The sequence below is a fragment of the Giraffa tippelskirchi genome, chromosome 4 (assembly GCF_054371585.1).
Source record: "Giraffa tippelskirchi isolate mGirTip1 chromosome 4, T2T-mGirTip1v1.2.pri, whole genome shotgun sequence".
NCBI lineage: Eukaryota > Metazoa > Chordata > Mammalia > Artiodactyla > Giraffidae > Giraffa > Giraffa tippelskirchi.
This window is the reverse complement of record NC_137278.1, coordinates 210,259,157-210,277,770: the sequence shown is the minus strand read 5'-3', so window position 1 is coordinate 210,277,770 and position 18,614 is coordinate 210,259,157. Positions and strand designations below refer to the sequence as shown.

At 45.5% G+C, this 18,614-nt stretch overlaps 1 long non-coding RNA gene across 1 annotated transcript; it reads left to right on the top strand.

Annotated features, from left to right (window-relative positions):
* The first annotated feature begins 6,525 nt into the window (after positions 1–6,525).
* On the top strand, positions 6,526–10,389 carry LOC145546409 (uncharacterized). The gene is made up of 2 exons (XR_014082888.1): positions 6,526–7,845; positions 10,057–10,389. It is a non-coding gene; the product is annotated as an uncharacterized LOC145546409 (long non-coding RNA).
* The last annotated feature ends 8,225 nt before the right edge of the window (positions 10,390–18,614 follow it).

Sequence of the window (18,614 nt, the reverse complement as noted above, 5' to 3'; positions counted from 1 at the left end):
GAAATAAAAAGAGGTTCCACAATCTACATAAGTTAATGAATGAACTCATTTAAAAGGAGGTGTATGGAAAGTTTACAAAGGTTGGTTCAATTTTTACAACAAGAAATTTGCAAAAATACAAGGTAACACTTTTCATTATTAGACTAAAGAGCTGTTAAGGCGAAAAGCATCACTGTGACAGAGAGCAATGTTATATCCTGACAAAACAGGATAATAGATCAAGAAGATATAGTTGTGATTATACATGCCTTTTAAAATGTCACATCACAATATATAAAGTAACAACTGACAGAATTATGAGGGAAAATAGAGGCAGCAAAATTTATTATTCAAGATCTTAACAAAGCCCTCTTAGAAACTGGTAGATCAGAGGAACAAAAAAGCCAAAAACAAAAAGGCACAAATACATATAAAGTTTGAATGACAAGATTAATAAAAAGCTCTAAGTAAAATGTGTGTGTATATGTGTCTGTGTGTGTATAGGGGAGCTTTCACAACCACAGATAAGGAACCAGCTTGCAAGGTCTGACACCCAAACAATCCATCCAGACTTTATATATTCTCTGAGCATAATGCAATAAGATTAGAAATCAATAACAAAAGATGATTAAAAATAAATAAAACCCCATATGTCCACAAACCAAGTAATCAATCATTCTGCTAAAAAGACGCTAGGACAGAGTAAAGCATAAAAGATATACAAAACAATGCAACCATACTATAGCGATGGCTGAATGTATTTAAACACATTACCACAAAGTAAGGGAAAACATGGGAGAAAGGAGCTAAGCGTTCAATTCAAGGGGAAAACAAAAGAGAAACAGAAACAATCCAAAGAAACAAGAAGAAAGGAAGTACAACAGATAAGAACAGAAATCAATGAAATAGAGAAGATTAGCAAAGTCAAAAACTCTCTCTTTAAAGGATTAGCAAAATGCACAAACCTCTGGCAAATCTGATCAATAAAGTGAGGGGAAGAGGCAAATCTACAAAATCCAGAATCCGAGAGAGAAAACAACGCTATAAACTGCTGTTCATAGAGATTTTCTGAAATAAAGCATCCGTTTGAAAAGAGAAGTGAAATGGATAAATTTCTGAAAGAGACAATATCGCCAACTGCAGCAAGAAGAAGTAGAAGATTTCCATTTAAAATGTGCAGTGGTAATTAGGCTCCTCTCAAGGGAAAACAAAACAAAACCACAACAGAACCAGGCCTGGAAAGCCCCAGAGAAAGTCACGTCGGAAGCTCAGAGGAGAGTTTCTGTCTCCAGAAGTTTCAGGTTGTTCCAGATAACGAGAATGCTTTTATTAATTTTAAACGTCTAGGGTTCTATTGATTCCAAAGCTGTCAAAAAACACTTCAAAAGCAAAGTACAGACTCATTCCACTTATGAATAAGCTTATTTATATAGCTTCTAATTGACTTTAACATTGCGTCAAAAATAATATATCATCATAAGTAGAGTTTATCAAAGGAATGAAAAGAAGGTTGAACATCAGAAAATCTGTGAACATAATTTATCACCTTAAGGTACTAAGTTAATAAAGCAAAAAATATCGACTAGGTCAGTAGAAGTCCAAAAAAATTGTACTTGGAAATATCCAACATATTTTTAAATCAAAACTCAGAAAACTGGAAATAAAGGGGAATTTTCTTTATCAGATAACTATGAACTTATATTCTATAGCAATCACCATATTCAGTGAATTAATTTGAGAAATGGCTCCTTTAAGACCAGAACAAGAAAAACAACGATTACTATCTTTCCTCGCAATACCCTGACCAAGGGAAAATTAAGAGAATGATCAGCTAGAGTTAGAAGAACTTATCAAGAAGAGTGAAAGTGGTCCTTATTTGTAGAAGATATGATCACCTAAACAGAAAAGTCATCAGAATCAATAGACAAAATATTGGAATTGACAAAAGTTCCATGAAATTAAGAGGTTCAATGTTAACAGCGCAATAGTGTTCCTTCCCACTGGTCATTTCTAACCAAAACACATCATAGCAAAACAATATAACCTCTCCAATAACTAGAAAAGCTGCTATGTGTCCAAGAAGAAATATAATAAAGAATTCATGACACTTTGATGGAAAAAGTTGTAAAATTTATTCAACGATATAAAGAGAGATCAAAATAGAGGGAAAATATACCATATCCAATGACAGGATGGCTTAGCATTCAGGGAGATGGCAATTCTAATTCTTTGCAAAAGCCTTAGTTTAAAGAGAGTTCAATGAAATTTTTCAAGAGTAAGTTTTGCAAACTTCAACAATCTTATTTTAACAGTTATATGGAAGCATAAAGGTCTATGAAAGAAATCAATTTCAGAAAGAGGAGAAGAGTGAATGGGGACTTAGCCTACAAGATATGAAGAAATTCTACAAAGCACTGATTTTAAAGAAATGTGGTTTGGGTATAGAATTATTAAATTGTTGTTGAGTCACTCAGTCATGTCTGACTCTTTGTGACCCCCATGAACTGCAGCACACCAGGCTTCCCTGTCCCTCACTATCTCTCAGAGTTTACTCAAACTCATGTCCATGGAGTCAGTGATGCCATCCAACCATCACAACCTCTGCCATCCCCTTCTCCTCACAGAAGGCTCAACAGCAGACTCGTGTGTTCAGGGACCTATTCTCTGAGAAAGGTGACGTCACACTTCAGTGAGAGGAATATATATTTTTAATCGATAATATTGGGTACAAAGAGCTCACTTTGTGGATAAAACAAAAATTCCCTCACACCCTAGGAAAAATGATCTCCAGCTTGGTTAGAAACAAATGTAGTAAGTGTAATAATGCTAATAGAATAAGTGCTAAAAAATTTTTATCTTGAACTGAATATGCACTTTCATATAATACTCAAAAAGTATAAAATCTAGTAAAAAATATTAATAAGTGAATTTAACCACAACAATATTAAAGACGTGTTCAAGATATAGAATCACATCATTAAACAGATAGATGACAGATCGGGGAAGTTTGCTTCTTAAAAGAAATCAGCAAGGATTTGACACCTGGAATACGCAAGGGATGATCAAAACCCAACAAGATGATAACCATACATTTGTTAAGTGAGTGAAGCATATAGAAGGGGAAAGCGGAACAGCTGCTATGTGATGGAGAGATGGGCAGCTTCCTCGGAATCCCAGAGGTGCTGTTAAAACAACCATAAGACTGCATTCCACACCCATCCCTCTGATTGGCACAAGTTGCAGAGAGCCTGAAATTAGCAGTGAGGATGTGGTGAAAAGAAGCCCTCGTTCACTGCTAGTGGGATACAGCCCGTCACGCCAGTGTGGAGAGCAGGTGGCGTCCCCTAGTGAGATTAACTGTGTGACACAGGACCCGGCAATCCTGCTCCTGGTGGGAACCGAGAGAAGGTCAAACACAAGGTCGTTGTGTTGAGGGGAGAGTGGGGAGGGAGACCGGAGATACCCAAGTGTTCGTGGGAGAGAAACAGAGCAGGCAAGATGTGCGGGACGTAGGAGGTGCGAGCAATGAACCAAAGGTCAAGAGTCCCTGAAGGCAGGTAGGCAGGCACATTTTAAGAAGTGTAGTGTTGAGTGAGAAAATAAAAGTAATAAACAGAATGAGGTCTGTGGCACAATAGTGTGTAAGGAAATTTCTTTGAAAACGAGATTCTTGAAGGTGCACAAATATTTAAGGACAGATAGAAACATATCAGAAAGAGTGAGTCAGTGGGTGTTAAAGGAGGGGCTGGGAGGAGTCACAGTCTGGGATGAAGGGGAAAGAAAAGAGCCGCAGAGAAAGCAGCCTTCTCGCAGGGAATAACGAGGACAGAGCGTCAGGAAGCGAGGAGTGTGACTAACAGCCCCCTGAACAGTAAAAGTGCTGGTGCATCTGAGTCTCTGTGAACCTAGACAGGGCTACAGCCCATGAGATTCTCCAGGCAAGAATCCTGCAGTGGGTAGCCGTTCCCTTCTCCAGGGAATCCTCCCAATGCAGGGATTGAACCCAGGTCTCCTGCATTGCAGGCAGATTCTTTGCCAGCTGAGCCACCAGGGAAGGCCTAACAGCCCTCCACAAACATGCAAACCAAAGTATTCCCCACAAAAGTGTATAAATAAATAAAGGCATGTACTTTGGAGAGACCTCATAGAATGAGTTTGGAAGTGTTTCTTCCTCGGCAGATTTATGGGAAACTTTGAGTAGGATAGGAGCTAACTCTTCGCTAAATGTTTGGTAGAATTCTCCTGTGAAGTTATCTGGTCCTGGACTTTTGTTCACTGGGAGTTTTTCCTTATTTTAACCGGCTCATTTTTTTTTTTTTAATGGTAATTAGTCTACTCATATTTTCTATTTCTCCTTGGTTCTTCCAAGACAGTCTTGGAAGTTCGTACATTTCTAGGAATTTTTCTACTTCATCTAGATTGTCCGTTTTATTGACATATAATTGTTCATAGTAATCTCTTATGATCCTTTGCATTTCTGTGGTGTTTGTAACTTATCCTCTTCCATTTCTGACTGTATCGATTAGGGTCCTCTTTTTTTCTTGACGCGTTTGGCTAAAGCTTTATCAATTTAGTTTACCTTTTCAAGGATACTTCAAGGATACTCTGGATATGTATCTAAAGAAAATGAAGACACTAATTAGAAAAGATATTTGCACCTCTATGTTCATTACAGCACTATTTACAATAGCCAGGAAATGGGAGCAACCTAAAAAAAGTGCCCACTGTTAGATGAATGGATAAAAATGATGTGGTATGCATACACAATGGAATATTACGTAGCCTTAAAAAATCTTACCATTTTCAAAAACAGTGATGGACCTAGAGGGTATTATGCTAAGTGAAATAACTTAGAGAATGACAAATACTGCATGATTCACTTATAAGTGGAATCCAAGAAACAAAACAAATGAACAAAAATAGCAATACAGAAACAGAGCTATAAATACAAAGAACAAACAGGTGGTTGCCAAAGAGGGCAGGAGGGGGAGGAATAAATGAATAAAATGACAAGCCATAGATGAGTAGGAAATATTTTTGCAGTGTGTTTGCAATATGTACGGCAAATAAGGAAAAATAACTCTTACCTATTTCTTAGTAGAAGACAGTCAATAAAAAGTGAGCAAAGACTTGAACTTCACAAAATAGGATATCAAAATGGCCAACAAATATGAAAAAATGTCCAGTTTTATTAGTCATCAGGTAAATGTATTTGAAAACCAGGAAGAACCCCAGCAGTCTTCTCACATAAGCGGCTTACCTTTTAAAAGCTGACCACACCACGTGGTGGTGAAGGTGTGAAGCAGCAGAAATTCTCAGACACCACCATTGGGAGTGGAGACGGTATGTAACTTTGGGAAGCTGTTGGACATTGTCTATCAAAAATAAACACTGCCTCCTCTCTGACCGAGCAATCCTACTCTTAGAAGCGAAACGTGTCTGCACGTGCGCCAAAAGACACGTCCGCCACGGGGCAGGATTCTAAGAGCCAAATGCTAGAAAGAGCCCGAGTGTCCCTTGTTAGTATTAACAGAATAGATGAATACACAGCTCCGGTTCCTGCAATGGACTCTAGCAATGGGAAGCAATGCCCCATTGGCACCCTTGATCACAGAGACGCACGCCACAGACCTGATGTGTCTGAAAGATGCCGGACAAAAGAGGGCCAACTGTGTGATACCATTTGTGTAAGTTTAGGGGGGGAATCGATGGCGATAGAGTAAGAATAGTAGTGGCATTCGCTGGGTGATGGCTGGAAGGGGCTGCGAGGGAGGCCTCTGAGCTGACATTTTTACCTCCCTGCTGGCGGCAAGAGTGTCCTTTCTCTGTGTGCCTCCCTCATTCCAGCCCTTTCGATCACACTCTTTAATATTTTCTGAAAGAGGTTCTCTTAAGAGGAGTAAAAGAACACCACCGAGTTCACAAGATCGGCTGAGACGTGGGGAGTTAAGGACGCTCCACACTTGTCAGCTTAACTGACCAGAATTGCAAACATTCAAGTGCTTTGGGGGTTTGTTTGCTAGTCAGTCAGTGAAATATCAAAAAGAAAAGAAAGTGTATCAGATGTATTCACTCCGCTTAAAGTCAAACATTCATCAAAGCCGAAGCTAAAGGGGTAAAGAAGTTATTTTCTAATGTGTGGTTTTAATAAACCAAATAATAGTTTCTAAAACATAAGGCCCTAAGTGACCCTGGAATCACCTTTTTGGTGAACACAAACAATTCTCAGGGTCCTGAACACCTCCCCCTGAGACACAGGATGTGTCAGCGTGGAGCTAGGAATCAAGCAAACGAGGAAGGCCAGATGTCATCACCACTGTGACTCGAATCACGCTCACCCTGGCCACCGCTCGGGTCATTCTTCAGGTGTCAGTACAACTCTGTCCGCGGGCGTGTCTCATCTGCCCACACCCACTGTTATGTCGCTGAACCCCTGTGGTCCTGTTGGAGAGGCTATTGTTGTTGTTCAGTTATTGAGTCGTGTCCAACTCTTTGTGACCCCATGGCCCGCAGCACGCCAGGCTCCTCTGTCTTCCACTGGCTCCCAGAGTTTGTTCAGATTCATGTCCGTTGAGTCAGTGATGCTACCTAACTGTCTCATCCTCTGCCACCAGGGGTGATCAAAATCCTCGGAGTCAACTCAGCCTCAGGGCCTCCTGTGCGAGTTTTCAATGGTTAACGTAATCAATTTTATGTTTATGTGTGCTTTACCACAGTTTTCTTTAAAACAAATATGACAAGGCTCCAGAGGTGGTATTTCCTTCTTCCTTTATCCCAGGGTCTCCCTGGAGACACAGGCTCTGTGACCGCTTAATTGCCGGCTCCTCCTTGGAGCTCACGTGGGTGCATTCAAGACCCACCCAGGGTGTCCACGCTCTAATCTCCAGAACCCGTGAACGTGACTTGTGGACAAAAGGAACTCTGCAGAGGTCAGTAAGGGTCTGAGACTGGAGATGACCCCGGACGCCTGGGTCATTGCATGGTTCCTTCTGAGAGGAAGACAGGAGGTCACAGGAGATGTGAGGACGGGCACACGTGTCAGAGAGAGGCTGGAAGAAGCTGGCCTTGAAGACAGAGGAAGACTCCCCCAGCCCGGGGGTGCTGGCAGCCTCGAGAAGCCGGAAAAGGCAGCAAACAGCTTCTCCCCCCAGCCCACCCCCATCTCAGTAGGCCCGCAGCCCTGCCACCCACTCTGCGCTTTAGTCTCTAGAACCATAAGATCGTAAATCCGTGTGGTTTCCACCCACCACACTCATGGTCATGTCTTCCAGCAGCAGGAGAAAAATGAATACAGTCTTCAAATACCATCAGTCTCCCCACCATGGACAGGCCTTTGCTTCTCAGCCCTGACACCACTTCTGTCCATTCGTCTGTCTGTCCTTCCCTATGGGACTCCTCAGTTTTTCACACACTCTACCTGGGGCCCCCAGGATTAATCCCAAGCCCTCACAGTTCAAGAGCCTCTCCTTGGGCCTGATGCAAAGAGCCGACTCATTGGAAAAGACCCTGAACCTGGGAAAGATTGAGGGCAGGAGGAGAAGGGGACAGCAGAGGATGAGATGGTTGGATGGCATCACCGACTCGATGGACATGAGTTTGCGCAAGCTCCGGGAGTTAATGCAGGACAGGGAAGCCTAGTGTGCTGCTGTCCATGGGGTCGCAAAGAGCTGAACACTGAGCAACTGAACAACAACAACCTTGGGCCTCTCGAGTGTAGACACAGCCACAGCCAAACTCCATTTTGAAACCCCTTCCCACTTGAGAAGAATTTTGGTCTTCTCGATGGCTCCCCACAGGAGGCCAGAGGAACAGGCTGCCAATTACGCTCTGCTGTTTGGAAGGCATCATGGAATCTTCCAATTAAAGGTATTTTAATTACTCCTAGTCCCAAGGCCAGAACCAGATCTCCCCGCCTCCCGATAAGGATGCTGGAAAGAGCACAAATGAGACTCTTCCCAAGACAGACTCTCCGAGGCCTACCTGAGCCGCTGTTTTTCCCTTTGGAATGTACTTTAATTATGCACTGCTAGTCACAACCCTTTACACCTGAGAAGGAAACTGTACAATCCCTTTAGTGACAGTTAAGAGGAAGGGTTTGGCTGCAGGTCATCAGGACCATCTCCGAGACATTGCCAGGCTGTTCTCGCTTTAATCCTGTTATCTTGTTTCCTTGGGGCACCTTTCTTTATTACTTTCCCAACCTTATCAGGGAGCAGAAAAAACAATCAGAATACTTGCATGATGGTTATCTTGGAATAAGTGGTTGGGATCCATACAGCCCATCTCCAAGACCTGGACACCAAAAAGTTGCTTTGGGAGTCGTTCCGCCCAGGCCTGGAGGAGAAGCTCTGACGCAGTGTCGGTGTGTGAGGCCTCCTGGGGTCCAGCATCAGGAAGGATGCGCAGAGCATGGACCCCTCCTGCGGGGCAGGAACCCGGCTGATCCTACTGTCTATCAAGGGTAGAGATACAGGTGCCCATGGCGAGCACACTTCCTTTCACACTGAGTCTGAGGTGAGGATTAGCCTATACTTGCTTGTGTGGGTAGACTCTGGTTGAATATCTCAGTGTCCTTAACAAATTCGTAAGGAAAGTCTGGAGACAGTTAACTGTCCTGTCTGTTCCCCGTGCAGTGAGGCAAGCTCGTCTTTGATAAGTGATCTGTCTGTATCTGGATGAGACTCATATTTTTGTTGCAGGGAAGAGCAGGTTCTGAATACATGATGGATTTTCTTCTTTGACTTTAACCATTGTTTTTCATTGCTTTTGTTATATTGTTGTTGTTCAGTCTCTAAGTCATATCTGACTCTTTGCAACCCATGGACTGCAGCATACCAGGTTTCCCTGTTCTTCACTATCTCTCAGAGTTTGCTCAAATTCATGTCCATTGAGTTGGTGACGTCATCCAACCATATCATCCTCTGTTGCCCCTTTCTCCTCCTGCCTTCAATCTTTCCCAGCATAAGGGTCTTTTCCAATGAGTTGGCTCTTCGCATCAGGTGACCCAAGAATTGGAACTTCAATACAATAGGATATTTATTACTCAGCCTTAAAAAGGAAGGAAATTCTGACACCGGTTACAAGATGGATGAACCTAGAGGACACTATGCTAAGAGAAATACTGCTACTGCTGCTAAGTCGCTTCAGTCGTGTCCCGCCAGGCTCCGTCATCCCTGGGATTCTCCAGGCAAGAATACTGGAGTGGGTTGCCATTTCCTTCTCCAGTGCATGAAAGGGAAAAGTGAAAGTGAAGTCGCTCAGTCATGTCCGACTCCTAGCGACCCCATGGATCTGCAGCCTACCAGGCTCCTCCACCCATGGGATTTTCCAGGCAAGAGTACTGGAGTGGGGTGCCATTGCCTTCTCCATAAGAGAAATAAGCCAGTCACAAACAGACAAATACTATCTCATCAGGTGACCAAAGTATTAGAGCTTCAGCTTCAGCATCAGTCCTTGCAATGAATATTCAGGGTTGATTTCCTCTAGGATTTGATTGCCTTGCTGCCCAAGGGACTCCCAAGAGTCTTCTCCAGCACCACAGTTCAAAAGCATCAATTCTTGGGCGCTCAGCCTTCTTTATGGTCCAACTCTAACATCCAGACATGACTACTGGAAAAACCATAGCTTTGATTATATGGATCTTTGCCAGCAAAGTGAAGTCTCTGCCTTTTAATATGCTATCTAGGTTTGTTATTATAATCATACATAATGACCTACTTCAGGGAACTCTGACCCTCTGATTAACACACTCCTAACACACTCCTCCTTGAGGTTAGCCATTCCAGGAGATGTCTGCAAGATAATGGTCTTTACTTCCTCAACTCCTCCCCCCATCTTTATTCTATAAAAGAACCTGGCATCCAGACCCCATAAGATGGTTATTTTGAGACATTAGTCTGACATCTTCTTGGTCAGCTGGCTTTCTGAATAAAGTATTCTTTGCCTCAATATCTCGTCTTTCGGTTAATTGCCCTGTCATGCCATGAGCAGACCAACCTTGGGCTCAGGTAACATTTTTAAGTTTCAAAGAGTGTGCTTTGTTCTGAGCCACTCTTATCTTTCTTCCTTGGTCCACAGGTCCCCCTGGAAACCTGGTTCCTCCTTGGAGGTGGAGTTCAAAGGCACGTCTGCCTCCAGCTGCCTCCATCCAGCCTCCGTTCTCTGACCATCAGGCTTAGACAGCATTTATCTCCCCATATTCCTGTCTCCACAGTGTTGCTGACCACTCGCAGGACACAAAGGCTTCCAATCGTGTGACCTCCAGTTGCACTTCCTCCTGAAGTCCTTGCCACCTCGATGGAGAAGATGCGGGTCTTGCTTTCTATCTGACCCACAGTCGCTCACGGACGGGGTGGCGGGCCTCTCCCAGGCTGTTTGCTGAGTGAATGAACGGGATCTGGATAGGTCTTATTTGTATAGTCCTAAAAAACTGTGACTCGGCTTCCAGACTGCCAGGTGGCCTTAGCCAGCCATCCATGGGTGCACTCCAGGTCTCCATTTCCCCACGGGTTAACCGCAGGGAGTGACTGGGTGATTCCAGAAGCCTCTCCCAGCTCCATTTCTCTGACAGTATTATACACGCTAGAAACTGATCCACAGACCGATTGTTGCCACCAAAATCTTGGCTTTCTCTGCCCACTGTAGCTGAATAAAAAATACAGAGGTAGAGTCTGAGGGAAATAGAAAGGTGGCTGTAATCCTCAGGCAGGTCAAGGGAGGACACGGCAGGCTCCAGTCTCAAGAACTGTGTCACCCCCACCCCCACCAACGAGGAGTCGGGGGCTTATATAAAATGAGGGCTCACACTCAGGGGTTGGTGATGAGGACCAGAGTGATGCAGGGGACACGGGTTCAATCCCTGGACTGGGGAGATTCCACGTGCCATGAGCAACTGACGCCTGTGCCCCACAACTACTGAAGCCCTTGTGCCCAGAGCCTGTGCTCTGCAACAAGAGATGCGAAGTGAGGTGAAAGCTGCTCAGTCGTGTCCGACTCTTTGCGACCCCATGGACTGTACAGTCCCTGGAATTCTCCAGGCCAGAATACTGAACTGGGTAGCTGTTCCCTTCTTCAGGGGATCTTCCCAACCCAGGGAATGAACCCAGGTCTCCCACATTGCAGGCAGATTTTTTACCATCTGAGCCACCAGGAAAGCCCATGAATATTGGAGTGGTTAGCCTATCCTTTCTCCAGTGGATCTTCCCGACCCAGGAATCAAACTGGAGTCTCCTGCTTTGCAGGCAGATTCTTTATCAGCTGAGCTACCAGGGAAGTCCAGGTATTGTACTTAAGCCTTCTTTCTGTAATGTAAAAAAAGAAAAACTACACGGGGTGATCTGTGAAGAGTGCTGTAAAGGTGAGCACCAGATACAGGACATAATTAACATACAGTCCAAGGATAATAGGTACAAAATGTAGCTCACGCAGAGTTAGGGGGCAGAAAAGCCAACTTAGTTACAGACTACAGATTAGGAATAGGCTCCCCAAGTGGTGCTCATGGTAAAGAAGCCATCTGCCAAAGCAGGAGACGCAAGAGATGCAGGTTCGATCCCTGGGTCAAGACAATCCCTTGGAGGAGGGCATGGCAACTCACTCCGGTATCCTTGCCTGGAGAATCCCACGGACAGAGGAGCTGGTGGGCTGCAGCCCATGGGGTCACAGAGCCAGACACGACTGAAGCGACCTAGCACGCACACACAGGTTAGGAACAGTTGAAGGAAAAACTCAGGCCTGCTCACTGTTCTCTTTATCTTCTTTGCTCATGGGAAAGAAAAGTTGTTCCTTTTTTTTCCTTCTCACTGCAACACAATCTTCAACACACAGACCCTCAACAACACTAAGTTTAGAAGGGAAAAAATAAAGATATTAATGATGTGAAAATCACAAGCAGAGCCAAAACTCTGATGTCAGAATCAGTTACACTTGTCAAAAAGCTGCAGAAGCCAAAGCTGGTTGGATGGTAACAGCCATCAGCTGCTATTTATTCATGGGGCAGGCAGCGTAACAAAGGGAGTCTCTCTGTGGACATCGACTACAGAGCCCAGAGAAGGAAAGCTTTTAACTAGAAACTTCCAGCTCCTCCTTCCCCGAAAGGGGACCCCGGCCAGCCTGGGCGTCTGTCCCTGGCAGGATCAGCCCTCCCAGCAGCGGACAGGTGGGCAGAGTCCACAACAATTGGCCGCCTGCCCCTGCAGATAATTGAAGACAGAGGAGCTAAGAGTCTGGCATCTCCCCTTGGGTGAGTAATTTGACAGCTTGACAGAGAAGGGAGTTTCCCTGTTCCTCAGCTTGGAAGGCAGCTTCCAACCCCTAAGGTCTATTCCCATTTCAATACAGGCTGATTTCCAGCTGCTAGGGACACCTGGGGTTCTTTTCTATTGAATCTGCATCTCAATGATTGGTGACTGCAGGGGACAGGGAGCCAGTTTTTAGCTGTGAGCTTATCAGTGCAGGAGTCCGCTGAAGTGAACTTCATCTGGTCCCTGGAAGGGCATCCCCTCACCCCAGCTGCAAACTTCAGAATGAAAGGAAGGATGTCGCTACAGATCAGGAGGGTCACTGGGCAGGACACTTAGCATCACCATCAAAAAGGTGTCAGGACGCCTCCGGGATGGCGCCTGGGGAATGGATGAAGAGCTCTGCCTGAGAAGCAGGCAGCTTTCTTCTTCAAAGCTCTGGGGTTTCAAAGTACCCTAGGGAGGGAGGGAAAGTGGGTGGGAGATGAAAACTGGGTTCTGAAGACATGTTAATAAGTGTCTTCTTGGAAGACACAGCAATGCCCTCTGAGTGATAAGGCTGCGCATGAAAGGGCGGCTTCCCTGTTATCTGCAGCAGATGAAGGTCCCAGGAGGTCAGGACTAGACCGCTGGGCACAAGCCCTCACCGGATCTCTAGGGAGGAAACCGAGGCACACAGGGCTGGGAGAGTGAGCGCTGGCCAGGTGTCAAAGATGTGATGCTTGCCAAGGCGTTAATTTTCTACCGTTCGTCTGAAGTGTGGACACCTTCCGGCTGTCAGCTGAGTGTCAGAGCAAGAGGGAAACCGATCCGTTCAATTTGTGGAGAGCAGTCAGCGCCTGGAGCTCGGCCAAGCTGGATCCCATAGGTGAGCTCCCAGGGCTCTGTGCACGGCTTAACTCCTGGCAGGCCACCCTTGGTGCCAGCCAACGTCCAGCTCGTAATATAGTGAGAAAGAGAAGCCCTGAGACAGACAGGCTGTGGCTGGACCCTGGTGATCTTGTCAACCAGCTGACCTTGGGGCTGATTAGAAGACCTCTCCTCCCCAGCTCGCTCATCAGTTGCTATGGGTTACCATCTCTCTGCCGGGGAATGCTGCTGAGATTAATATCTAAGATGCATGTGAAACATTGAGGAACTCCCCACCACTTTCTTGAGAAATGAGAAGATGACCCCCATCACCCACTCACTCCTGCCCCAAACGCAGGGGACAAGAGAGGCTTCAGGGCAGGGGCCACAGGAGAGCGGAGAGCAGAGCCCACAGGCCCTGACCTTGCCCGGATCCCACAGGCACAGAGGGACTGGCTGTGAGCAGGCCCTGGCTGGTCCCAGAAGTGAGAAGAAGGGGGCTCACTGCCCCAGCAGCCTCCTGGCAGCCAAGCCAAGCCCAGAACACACATTCTACAAACAGTGGCAAAGCCTCCTGACCCAGCCTCTGCAAAATTCTCCCCAAGTTCATTTATGCGTTTGATGGACTTCCCATCAGAACCACAACAGAGCGCTTCTAAAACTTGAGGATTCTCAAATGTACCCAGAAAACTAAATAGCTAAGGATGGCCCAAACCTATTGCAACAAAGAATAGTAATAAAAAAGAGACTCACATCAAATATGAAGTTGTATTATTATTGAAAACAGTTAAAGCAGGAGGATGATAAGGCAAGGGTAGACATAGAAAGGAAAGTAAAATCTCCAGAAATAGAGCTAAGGAAATACAGAATTTCAAGGGATGGAGATTGCTGATCTGATGAATAGCCAAGAAAATGTGATGTGTAAGCATTCAGATATTTAAAAGGTCCAACCCGCACCTCAGAGCATATTCCAAAATAAGCTTAGATGCGTTAAAGAGTTTAATAGGAAAAAAGAAAATCATGAAACTTAGAGCAAAATGCAGGAAAAAGTTTATCTCGTCTCAAAGCAAAGTAAACCGGATCTTTAAGAGCAAATAGTAATAATAATAAATTCATAGAGAAAGTTTATGTATCAAACTGCACAAAGATAAAAACTACTACAAAATTAACATAAACAAAATTCAATTTTAAAAATAGCAAAAATAAAATGTCTTCACAATATATACATTAAATAGCTTCAATATGTAAAGTACTCTTCAAAACCAACAAGAAAATAAAATAATAAATCAATTATACTGTGAACAAGCAAGATGATTTGTACATGAGTTTGAGCAATCTCCCAGAGATAGTGAAGGACAGGGAAGCCTGGCGTGCTGCAGTCCATGGGGGTCACAAAGAGTCGGACACAGCTTAGAGACTGAACAGCAAAAACAACAAAGGAAAAGTAAGAATTACCAAAGAAAACATTAAAAAAAAATTACCATTGACGGTAATCAAATCCACAGTCGCACTTACCACAATGAACTAATTTTCACATATTTATTAAAATGGAACGCTTACCACAAGCAGAGCTTCCAGATCAGTCAGGACAGCAGCCCATAGAGGAAAAAGGAAAGATCTGTGGTCGTGCTGGAATGGACTGCTTGCTACTGATCTACACCCCTCATCACCTCTTGATTACGGGACTTCGTCTATACTGCTGCTGCTGCTAAGTCGCTTCAGTCGTGCCTGACTCTGTGCGACCCCATAGATGGAAGCCCACCAGGCTTCGCCATCCCTGGGATTCTCCAGGCAAGAATATTGGAGTGGGTTGCCATTTCCTTCTCCTGTGCATGAAAATGAAAAGTGAAAGTGAAGTTGCTCAGTCGTGTCCAACTCTTAGCAACCCCATGGACTGCAGCGTACCAGGCTTCTCTGTCCATGGGATTTTCCAGGCAAGAGTACTGGAGTGGGTTGCCATTTAAATAGGTACCATTGCATGTCAGGAAGTCAAATGTCAGTGGGCTCCTTTGTTTAACCTGGTGATGCTGTGTGCAAGGCAGCTGCTGAGTTGGGGCCCCCGGGGGCCCTCCTCTGTCTGAGCCACGTCTGCAGACCCAAGGGGCCAGAGGAGCAAGATGCTCCCAGAGATCCCATCCTGTCCTAGAGTTCTGTGCCTTCTCTCTCAGGGCCCAGCCGAGGCAGCGGTGTTGCAGGAGTCACTGCAAACCCTTCACCTGCTCTGGATTCCTGTTCGCAGAGGTGGACCTGTTGCAGCTGGCAGCTCCCGCACTCCAGGGACTAACGATCCCCCGCCTGCCCGGGGTGGGACCCTCATTGCCAGCTGACCCAAGAGCAGTGTCAGCGTCAGAACCCCACCCTCAAGTCTGCTTCCTGGGAGGCAGCTTCTGTCACCGGAGGGTGATTCGCCAGCAGAGAGGAGCAGTTGCGGCGGTCTGCATCCCAGCAGCGGGCGCTGGGTGGGCACCCCAGTGCACACGATCTGTGTGGATGTCACAGCACCATCCACAAGCAGTGACTTCTCAAGATTAAAGACCATGCACCCAGAGGACACAGAGCAGACTGGCGCACGGGAGGCCAGCTGGTGGTGGTGATGACCTTGGTGATGACGGTGGCACAGACAACCAGGGATGCCGTCAGCAGTTACGACCACCGGGGCCATGCTTGATTTTTCTCAAGTGGGACAAGTGTCATGATGAGGAACCAATGCACAATATGGCTTTGCAGGCTTCTACGCCTTCATTTGTTGCTGTTGTTCAGGCTCTTTACGTCCCCTTGGACTGCCTGCTGCACACCAGGCTCCTCTGTCCTCCACTATCCCCCAGAGTTTGCTCAAACTCTTGTCCATTGAGTCAGTGATGCCATCCAACCATCTCATCCTCTGTCGTCCCCTTCTCCTCCCACCTTTCCCAGCATTCTTTTCCAACGGAAAAGACCCTTCTCTTCCAATGAGTCAGTTCTTCAGATCCGTTGGCCAAAGTATTGGAGCTTCAGCTTCAGCAACAGTCCTTCCAATGAATATTCAGGACTGATTTCCTTCAGGATGGACTGGTTGGATCTCCTTGCAGTCCAAGGGACTCTCAAGAGTCTTCTCCAACACCACAGTTCAAAAGTATCAATTCCTCAGCGCTCAGCTTTCTTTATAGTCCAACTCTCACATACATACATGACCACTGGAAAAACCATAGCTGTGACTATACAGACCTTTGCCAGCAAAGTGAAGTCTCTGCTTTTTAGGTTTGTCATGGTTTCCTTCCAAGGAAAAAGCCTCTTTTAATTTCATGTTATCATTGTTCAGTTGCCTAGTCATGTCTGACTCTTTGCAACTCCATGGACCGCAGCATGCCAGGCCTCCTTGTCCTTCACCATCTCCCAAAGTTTGCCAAGTTCATGTCCATTGCACTGGTGATGCCATCCAGCCATCCCATCCTCTGAGGCCCTCTTCTCCTGCTCTCAATCTTTCCCAATACCGGGGACTTTAATTTCATGAGGCTGCACTATTGTTTTAACGCTTGGGACATCTTGGCAAACTAAGCCATGACCTCCTGGCCCCTGTTTCCTCAGGGCAGAGACAAGCAGGCCCCACTGTGCCGGCTCTTTCTGTAGACACTCAGCCCCTCACCATGCTCCCAAGTTTCCCTCTGTGTATGCTGGAAGCCACACACTCCCCCCCTGCACCGCCAGGCTCCTGCTCCTCCGGCAGGCTTCCAGGACTCTGCCAACGGGAGATGCTCAGGTGAGATGTGAGAAACAGATGCAGATGCCGTGTTCCCCTCAGGGGATTCGGGTGTGTGGATGGACAGGCGACTGAAAGCTGCTGCAGATTCAGGTTGAGCTTCTGTGAATTCGGTCCAGGTGCTGAAGGCAGCTGAGACCCATGACGTGGCTTTGTTGCAGCACACTGCTGCCACACAACAGCTTCTCCTCCTGAACTCCAGGCCCCCAGCCCTTCAGATGTCTTCGAAGACATCTGATTCCCTGGCTTCATCACCCTGCTTGAACCTTCTCTAGCAGCTTGTTTTCCTCAATCAAGCTGAGAGGGTAGCAGGCAGGGAGGCCAGGGGACTCCAAACGGAAGAATTAGGCTGCAAGTGTCAGACGTTTTTTATTTCTCTCTTAAGAGGCAGGAGGAAACAAACTAGTGTTTTATTTTCTCCCCTTCTCAATACAAATTTAAAAGGAGGTGTCTCTTAAAATTCTGTGTTGTCATAATGACACCTGGTTCCACCTGAACTTAACTTTTCTCAACCCTTAAGCTAACCAATGCATTTTTCTTATGGAAATGTTTGTCTTAAGATATGTTCATGTGCTATGAATTTACCCCAGACTCTGTCTTCAAGTCTGTTCTGCCTAAAGGCTCAGAACTGACTTGACAAACCAGAATGTTATACTCATACATTGTTCTCCTAACCTATGTTAATGAAACTGCATGTTTGTATGGAGAGCGGCCTTTCTTCAAGGCCAATCGTTTTATGGCCCGATGCCAAGGTTCTCTCAAAATGCATCTTGTGGGTGAGGGGCCTGGTACCATTTTCTGAGTTTTGACATTTCGTTTCTCTAATTAGCAGACAGCTAGTAGCTACATAACATCCAGCTAAAGACTAGCAGGGGGTACTCCTGCTGCTCCCTTCTGATGTCTATGTCAGAAGCTTTCTCTATCTCTTTTATACTTTAATAAAACTTTATTACACAAAAGCTCTGAGTGATCAAGCCTCATCCCTGGCCCTGGATTGAATTCTTCTCCTCCGGAGGCCAAGAATCCCAGTGTTTTTCATGGTTTAGCAACAACCTTTCAAACCCTGACAGATAGATTCCTAATAGTCCTTCTGACTCCCCAAAACCAATAGCAACAGCACAACAAATGTGAATTTGAGTAAAGTTGGGGAGACAGTGAAGGACAGAGGAACCTGGTATGCTGCAGCCCATGAGATCGCAAAGAGTTGAATAAGACTTAGCAACTGAACAACAACAATCTAAAATGGGTTATAAACTAAGAATCTTTAGCCAAACACACTATAGCTGCAATTTCCTCATCTGGAAAATAGGGCACACAGAAGAACTAAGCATAGAACTACAGGCTTCAGTGGACAGCTCTCAAGAAGGAATCTCTTACTGAAGGAGGAAACAGACAGAACAGGCTCCATCTTGAAAGCAGGACTCCATCTTGGGCTGGACTGTGGACTCTGAGCTATACACCCAGTATCTATGGAAATGACATACCAACTAGAAAACCAGGCCCCCCGGGAAGGAAGAGCCCCAGGGCTTGAACCTAGACTCTCCGTCACCTAAAAGAACACCCTAGTTATCTGTGTAACCGAATAGAATCATACATTCTATTATGCTTATTGAGTTATGACCACAGGCCCATTGATAATTGTCCACTGTTAACTACCTAGGCTTAAGTCATACGAATCACAGGTTAACTTTGATTGTATCTTTCTTTTCCTTTGTCCATTCTAGTTTCGGGGAATTTGGGGAGGTGGGTTTGGGCATGTACACTTAGGGTATATAAGGTTTTCACAAAAACTGGTCTGGGTCCTTGGCTAAGAG